The sequence below is a fragment of the Asparagus officinalis genome, chromosome 9, assembly GCF_001876935.1.
Source record: "Asparagus officinalis chromosome 9, Aspof.V1, whole genome shotgun sequence".
Lineage (NCBI taxonomy): Eukaryota > Viridiplantae > Streptophyta > Magnoliopsida > Asparagales > Asparagaceae > Asparagus > Asparagus officinalis.
This window is the reverse complement of record NC_033802.1, coordinates 10,349,961-10,358,887: the sequence shown is the minus strand read 5'-3', so window position 1 is coordinate 10,358,887 and position 8,927 is coordinate 10,349,961. Positions and strand designations below refer to the sequence as shown.

The 8,927-nt window shown below is 35.8% G+C and overlaps 1 long non-coding RNA gene across 4 annotated transcripts; it reads right to left on the bottom strand.

The window, feature by feature from the left end:
- On the bottom strand, positions 497-6,927 carry LOC109824698. 4 transcript variants are annotated; one of them, XR_002242740.1, is made up of 10 exons: positions 6,749-6,927; positions 6,288-6,334; positions 5,946-6,054; positions 5,769-5,839; positions 4,211-4,367; positions 2,615-2,868; positions 1,736-1,919; positions 1,539-1,598; positions 1,073-1,209; positions 497-906 (listed from the first exon to the last, which is right to left on the bottom strand). It is a non-coding gene; the product is annotated as an uncharacterized LOC109824698 (long non-coding RNA). The 4 variants fall into 4 exon arrangements; XR_002242743.1 differs by lacking the exons at positions 1,736-1,919; positions 4,211-4,367 and having other exon boundaries at positions 2,615-2,661; positions 2,761-2,868; XR_002242742.1 differs by lacking the exons at positions 1,736-1,919; positions 4,211-4,367 and having other exon boundaries at positions 1,073-1,252.

Sequence of the window (8,927 nt, the reverse complement as noted above, 5' to 3'; positions counted from 1 at the left end):
CTCTTTGACCAGTATGGTTAGAATTTCATAATCCTCAGGTGATGATTTATTTTAGCAGAAGACAACATCCTGATATTTTACCAGCGCATGGATATAACCAAAATTAGGGCCTTATTATACCACCTAATAGAAACACATGGATATAACCAAAATTAAGGCCTTATTATACCACCTAATTAAAAAAAATAGATCACTGATATTGACAAACCCCAGTCTCAACCCGACCAGCTGCAATAATAAAAATTATGTTACCAAGTTATTGCATTTTTAAAAATGTTAAGGTTTAGAGTTGAATAGGGAAAAAAAAGATTTCTTTGATTCACACAGGTTCAAAAGGTTACAAAATTGTGAACAAGAGCTTCTAATATTGATCGATTGTTTTGTTTGAAAATTTGTAAATTAAATTGGAAACAGTATTCATGTTTTTTTCATCTTCATGTGTTCAGAGAGATAACTGAAACTTCCGTTTCAATTGAAATGTTTAATATCACTCACATTTATTTGTAATTTGGTTGAACATCCAAAATAATCACTCACACCCTCTATCATTGCAAGAAAAATGTTTTAACCCTTCATCATCCCATCCAATAAGCCATAGTATTTGAAACATAGGGGTGATACCTGTATTCACATTTTCCAACTGATCAAATCCATGAAACTTAAAGATACCACAAATCCATAAGTTAGTAGCGAGAATGTGCATACAAACAAGAATATTCAACTCATCATCCTGACCCAAAACCAAACTATGAACCTCACTGAAAGAATATCGCTGTGATCCAGCTGAATGCACCAAATCTCTTTCTAATATGCAGGCCTTTATTATCTTCTTATATGTAAAGAATACAGAACAAGTTCTGTACGTACCTTGATTATTTGAGATATCAGCCCGAGTAGCAAATGAGGCTGCAAATAAAGGGAATGGACACAGGTCAGCTGAACTGGATTTGTTCAAAGAAAGCATTAAAGGAAATAGCAAAAGTCTTTTGGATTTATAAGGACAAATTTGGATATGCCTCATTTAACAATTTTTCGCCAACCAAAAAAGTAAAAGGCTAGTACTCAGTCTTACCCTCCCTTCGACAATATCTTGTTCTCCAATATTGACAACAGTGCACCCAATAGCCTTCGCAGAGTTCAAACAAAGAGCATGATTCTCATTCCTCTCCCATGGATTCAGCTCTTGTTTTGTGTTGATAGCCCTCTCGTCTATTGTCCCCGGAACAATCACATTTATCAATTTATCCATTTACTATGCAAATTTTAAGAAATGGCACAAAAAGTTATTGAGACCGATGCGGGAATCTAATTCTACATAAAAAATCTATAATTTCTCTTTTCCTACTAAAATTGGCAAATTGGCAATTAAAATTGAAAAATAAATTCCCAACCATCAAAAGGAAAGAATCATACAAATAAAAAGACGACAATATGGAAATTAACAACAACAGAGAGAGAGAGAGAGAGAGAGAGAGAGAGAGAGAGAGAGAGAGAGAGAGAGAGAGAGAGAGAGTTCAGCAAGACTACAAACAACTTACCATAAGAGCACTCCATCCTTAGCAAGGTCAAATAGCCCGTTGGTATATGGATCTAATGGCCTGTAGATTTCAAATAGGCCCGTAGATTTCAACATTTCCACTTTTTCAAATCTAATTTATAATCCAATGATAAGAAATAGTATTTCAATAGGAAATTGTTAAAAACTATCACAGGGATAAAGGAAAAAGAAGAATACCCGAAGAAATGACTCTAAATCTATCTCCTTGCTTGTGTTAAGATTTGACTCGGCTAGGAGTGCGGAGATATCTTCCTCGGTGAGCACATTATTAAGACCCTACAACTTTGCCATTAGAGGCGGCATTTTTTTACTATGATTTGTCCTGTTTCACCCTTTGTAGAGAGGAACTGACAAATTACACCTAATTAGAAGAGTGAAGAATGAAGTACCAAACCAAGGTGCACAAACTTTGACATTGAATCTAATGAAAGAAGAATTTTTTTTTTTCCTTTCAATAACTTAATTTGGAATTGAAGCTCATTAGCTCCACTTGGGTGAATTGGATTTAAAGCCAAGGATCAGAGACGAGAACACCAATAAAACCTCTTTAGCTATATTAGTTCTTTTATATTGTTTTCATATTGTGTGTAAGAAGAGGAAAGGTTGAAGAAGTACGGGGTAGGATGGCTAAAGAGATTCTTTATATGATAGAATCATTAAAAAAACCAAAATCTTACATACGCTACAACGAAACATATTCTGTGTTGATATACTGGAAAAAGAATTTAAATGCTAGAAATTAATATTTTCATGATAGACGAAACATATTCTGTGTTGATATACTGGAAAAAGAATTTAAATGCTAGAAATTAATATTTTCATGATAGAAGAATGGACTTTAATATACAAATACTGGAAAAAGAATTTAAATGCTAGAAATTAATATTTTCATGATAGAAGAATGGACTTTAATATACAAATATTAACCATCTATAGTAACCAAAAAATGACTTTCACCTGGTACTCAAAAAAGCAAAGAAGTCTTCTACAATTATTAACAATCCCCGAAACAAAAGAACAATTTTCACTGGTTCTAAATAATAAGGAGAATTTTACCTTATTGATAATATTCCACGCGCCCACTCTTGGACTGCATGTCTTCTCTTTTCCAGAATCATGTTGAGGTGAACATGAAAAAAAAAATGACAATTTAATATTTTCACTTTGATATTCAACAAAGCAATTGCAGATCAAATAACTACCATTGGTGGAGGAAGGACTCTCGCTGCAACATAGAGCAGCTACTTGGTGACCTTGATGGCAAACTCTTGTGCATATTCATCATCTTCATACTTGTTCTCAATGACCATCTGCAGTAACAATCAGGCCATTCACAATCATCAAAGTGTACAAAACTGACTAAACTATGCATAAATAAGATAAATTTCAATAATATGATGAAGAACAAAGAACAAAAAAGCATCCTAGCATCACACTACAACCAAAGTATCATACTTAAATCATTCATGAGCTTAAATTATGTCCTTAATACCTTTTAAGGTTAATTATTTAATTTGGTAGTGCAATTCATTCATGGCTAGTCCAACTGCAATGCATGTACATGAAGCATACATGAATGCTATAAAATATTCTAACCTATTCATATATGTAATATGTCGCTATCTAATCTGAAGATCCTAATATCAATGTCCTATTTAAGACCTAAATGAGGAGTTCCTAGCAAGTCACACGTGTACATAGTAAGACTTTGCAGTTTTAGAAGGAAAAAAAGGAACACAAATAGAATCATTTTGTAGCAAGATTTGAATTTCTTGAAATTATCTGAACCTAACAAATCACCCACTTCGAGAAACACAAAACCCTCATTTACATAAAGTCCACATGCAAAGGGACACTCCTCTTTACTATGTGACATGGGCATTCTCTTATATAATCATAGTTTAAAATAAAGAAGCTAAGAAAAACCATGCCAATATGAAGAAGAAAGTTAGTATTTACTTGAGATTCAATAGGACATTATACTTGAAAGAACTATGTTTCACTTAATTTTCAGGAAGCACAAGGGCTACAATTTAGTAAGATCATCAACTGAGACTTTTCCCGAGAATCAAGCATCTATAAAGTACAAGTAGATACTGAAAAATAAGGCCTACAAAGAATTTGAAGAAATTCAACAACCACTTATCTTAACATCTAAATCTCTATCCATCAGGGACTGTTTGTATAATGCATACTATCAGCAGTGCATATTTGTATTTAGTAAATTCTGTTCAAATTTTCAACTATTTGTAAGCAGCATAAGCCTTGGGGAAGATATTCCTATTTATGCCTCATAAATATTGTTTAAGCAGATGTTTCAACAAATACAAAAATACTTGAACAAAGAGTTAGAGGGATTCACATGGATTAGTCATCTCCAAAAATGCGGCTGATTGCTCTAGGACTTGGGGACATATTATTTGCCTATCTGTTCACAACATTCTATTCGAGATATAGATAAATGCTTGCAAAATAGAAACTACAATACACATGAAGTTTGAGTGAAGTGTACCTTGCTTTAATAGTTTCCATTTTGCAAAATAGAAATTATTGAGCGAACATAGTTAAATACCAATAATCTTGAATTGTAATTCTATTTTGCAAAAGATACAATTAAGTTTGTAGCACTAATAAAACTATTGCTATAAGTACCAATTGCTTGTTTGTTGGTTGAGTGACCCATATTTAACATCTTTTTCTGCTCGTCTTCATCGTCACTTGATGAAATTTCAATAATTTTTTTGTCCTTGGTAAAAGTTTTAAACTCATATGGTTTGGGAACTGATTTGCGTGCCATGCATTTCAACATCTGTTATGAAACCACAAAAGAAATTATTAATATAGCTATAATATAAGTGTTGACACTTTAGAGATCATATTGGTTGTCGTGAACCCTATGACATGATTGGTACTCTTTCATATTTGTTACATTCTAATATGACAATTACTCTAGGACATTTAAGAATTTATAACTGAAAGATTACATTCAATACAAGAATTTCTAACAAAAAGTTGTTGATAAGTTGTTATGCCTTGTAATATGTTTGGCTAGGTATAAGAAAGGGCAATCTTGGGTTATGAACATGAGCTTGCAGGCCAGGATTAGGCCAGCAAATTAGGCTCATAATATGGGGCAACAGATAAAGAAAATGCTGTAGTTATCAACAGAAAAAAGATAAAGAAAAGGGGGAATGCTGAGGCCATAACCTGAGGATAAAATGTGTACAAGAGCTTCAACTGATGAAGCTATATGTATGTATATATGTAACATCTATATTTATATGCAGGCTTAGCCGCTAAAGTTCCATCTTTCTTAATTTTGTTTATGGTAATGGACAACCCAAGAAATACCTAATTTCTTCTGTTGAAAAGGTCTTGCCTAAGCTAACCTCAAATAGTAAGGAGTGCTGCAAAGAAAGTATGCAAGTTTTAAATGATTTTGGCTTGTTGGCATTAGTTTGTACTTTTTCTGCTGAGTGCCCCTGGCACTGGTGTAAATACTGGCTATACTATTTGAGTTTGTTTCGGTTATTGTGACCTGGCTCAGTGGAAAGAGAGCAAAAGGCTCTGTTAGGTTTGATTGTAGATACACTTCATCAGCTACAAAAGCTCTACTTCTCCGCATTATGAAAGTTCCTCAAAAAAGAATTAATATTTAGATGGTTATAGTTCATTTTAAATTTAACTAACACTCATCTTCCGTGAATCACTGTAGTTTTTTATTTATCACTTAGTAAAAATCACAGTTGTTAAGTGAATACAGATCTTATGATTGAAGGGTCTAATAGAGTGAAGAGATGCTAAGCAGTAGACAAAATTTAGACTAAATATTGTTCGAAATCCACCGAGAATCTAACTTCAAAGGTGGAAATATTCCTCTCATCAATCTAATAAATATCTGAGAGTTAATTCTCATGACATTTCTATGGGTGCATATGTGAATCACACTAAATAACTAATTTTTGCACAAATAATAATTGTAAAGAAAAATATCAAACTGGGCAGTTACACAATAACACAAAAATCTCAGCAATCCCCAATAATTTTCTTTAAAAATACCTAAACTAAAGCATGAGTTTATTTATGACCAAAAATCCCCAATAACTCAATTGTATTAATGTAAAGGAATATGAGTTTATTTATGAATAGCATAATACTCAATCTCAATGCAAAGAATAGATATCGACAAATCGGAGTGGCATGCTCTTACCCAATTTTCCATGCCAAACATCATTTTCACTCTTACAATTGAAGAACAAAGCAAGAGAAAGGAGGGAATATCTGTAAATAAATAGCAAGCAGGTCAAGAACATCTCCTAGAAAATTGGGTATAAAAAACGTGTAACCAATTAGAAAAACCCTAGCAAAAATTGGGGAAAAGCCTCACCTTTGAGCATTTGAGAGAGAAACTTATAGTTGCAGGAAATTTGGAATTATAATCTTCATCTTTGATACGGATTCATCAAATCATCTAAGTCTTCATATTTTCTAATTTTCTAATAAAATAAAAGGGAAAAAAAGTAAAGACAAAGACATGATTCAACTTTGTTAAAACTGAATGAGTTTGACACAACATTTATAACTATTTATCGATTAAAGAAGATAGATACTTGAGATTGTGACATTCAATCAACTCTGTCATCTCCAGCGCATGAATATCTGATACTTATCATCTTTTTTGAACCCAAAAAAAGACATGATTAAACTTTGTTCAAAATGAGTGATTCACCTGAAAATTCATAGATTTGGATACATGATATGGTGAACTTCGATCACCTGAGAATTATAGAGGGATCTTTGTTATACTAAGATCAAATGGATAATTATAAAATCACAAAAATCAGGACTTCACCACTAAACCAAACTATATATTAAACCACTTCTGGAACAACACATTATGCAAGAAAAAAAAACCAAAACATATAAAAGCACAGGTGAAAATTAATTGGATATATTACTATAATTTACAGACAAACAACTCGTCCATCATTAGAGCACGCAACTCCAAACTTAAAGCAATATCAGGTACACTCTCAATCTAATTTGATTTAAGGGTCAATTGTAACTGTTTCTAAAATTTACTCGGTTAAAATTACCCAACCAAAAAAATACCCACATAAAATTACTCGACTAAAATTAATTTTAACACAAAACTCATGTCAAATTCATCATTCGTAAAAAAGATTATACCTTCCTCATTTAGAGAAACAGCAAGATCCAAACTTTGAAGCATAAATGTAGATGGCAACATTTCTGTTGAGGCGGCGAACTGGAGTTAATTGGAGGCGATGGAGATTTGACCGATGAGATGGAGTTGGAAGCGGGGAGGCCTCTAGCGGTGGTGAAGGATTTTGCAGCAAGGCGGAGGTGGAGGCTGTTGTGCGCCGCGGAAGTCCCAAATAGCCAAAACAATAGCACACACAAGAACAAAATAGACCACAATAGACACAAGCCAACCAATCACAGCAAGAACACAAGATATACGTGGTTCGGCAATGTGCCTACGTCCACGGGGCAAGGAGGGGGGAGTTTCACTAATCAAATCAAAGGGGAATACAAATTAGGGTTACAAATCTTACCCAAAACCCTCAAACAAGATCACTTGATCTCTCCAATAGACTCCAACAAAAGAAGCCCTAGAAAATCCCCTTTGGCAGCTCAAAATCTCCCTTGCATAAACCCTAGAACAGATTTGGGGTTTATATACAAGTTACAAAGAAAACGGGTCTGGAAAACCAACTTAAACCCAAAACCCGATAGTCGGTCGACCGCAGCACCACTGCCGGTCGACCGCAAAACATCAGCTCAAAATCTCCCTTGCATAAACCCTAGAACAGATTTGGGGTTTATATACAAGTTACAAAGAAAACGGGTCTGGAAAACCAACTTAAACCCAAAACCCGATAGTCGGTCGACCGCAGCACCACTGCCGGTCGACCGCAAAACATCAACTTCCAGAGGCATACCTCTGACTTTTCACCAACTCTACAAATCTCCACCTCGGCGAACGTTTATCCCAAAACTGAGCCGATACCAAAACACCCCCAATCAACTTCAACCGGCTGCATCTGCAAGACTGCCTACGTATCCTCTTGCCCAAGGAATCAAGCCGAACGTAGTTCATCCAAATGGCCGCCAACGGCCTCAACAACGAAGAATGTTCAATAAATTCAAACAGTGACCAAACTTCACACCTGGTACAACTTTGGTCAACATATCAGCAGGGTTATCCTTAGTGTGGACCTTCTCCAACGTGACATCACCATCATCTAATACGTCACGTACAAAGTGAAATCTGACATCAATGTGCTTCGTGCGTGCATGGTAGACTTGGTTCTTCGCCAAATAGATAGCTGACATACTATCACAATGTACCTGAATGGTCTCCTGTGCAATCCCCAAATCATCCAACAAGCCATGTAGCCACAAAGCCTCCTTCACTGCTTCAGTCACCGCCATATATTCCGCCTCCGTAGTAGAAAACGCCACTGTAGACTGAAGAGTACATCTCCAACACACCGGTGCACTAGCCAATGTAAAAACATAACCTGTAGTGGACCGACGCTTGTCAAGATCTCCAGCATAGTCTGAATCCACGTAGCCAATACAATTCTGCCCTGTCTCATCATTCTTCGCAAATATCAACCCAACATCCACGGTACCCTTAATATACCGTAGAATCCACTTCACGGCCTCCCAATGCCCCTTCCCGGGGTTGTGCATGTACCTAGATACCATGCTCACGGCCTGTGACAAATCTGGCCTAGTACACACCATAGCATACATCAAGCTACCCACTGCACTAGCATATGGAACCTTGGACATGTAGTCCCTATCCTCCACTGAAACTGGTGACATCAAAGCTGAAAGCTTAAAGTGGGGAGCTAATGGAGTACTCACCACCTTGGTATTACCCTCAAAACTGAATTTCTTCAGCATCTTCTGCAAGTAACTCTTCTGTGTAAGCTTCAATCTCCCCTTCACCCTGTCTCGCTCAATCTCCATACCCAATATCTTCTTAGCCTCTCCCAGGTCCTTCATCTCAAATTCAGATGACAGCTCCTTTTTCAATTTCCCAATAGCTGAAGTGTTCCTGGAAGCTATGAGCATATCATCAACATACAATAACAAATAAATGTGCTCACCATCCTGTAGCTTGCGCATATAAACACACGGGTCATAAGGGCTCCTCGTGTACCCAGGGCCAATCATAAAGCTATCAAATCTCTTGTACCACTGTCGCGATGATTGCTTCAGTCCATAAAGAGATTTCTTCAATTTGCACACCAAATCTTCTCTTCCTGCAGCTTTAAACCCCATAGGTTGTGTCATGTAGATCTCCTCATCTAAGTCTCCATGTAGAAAGACC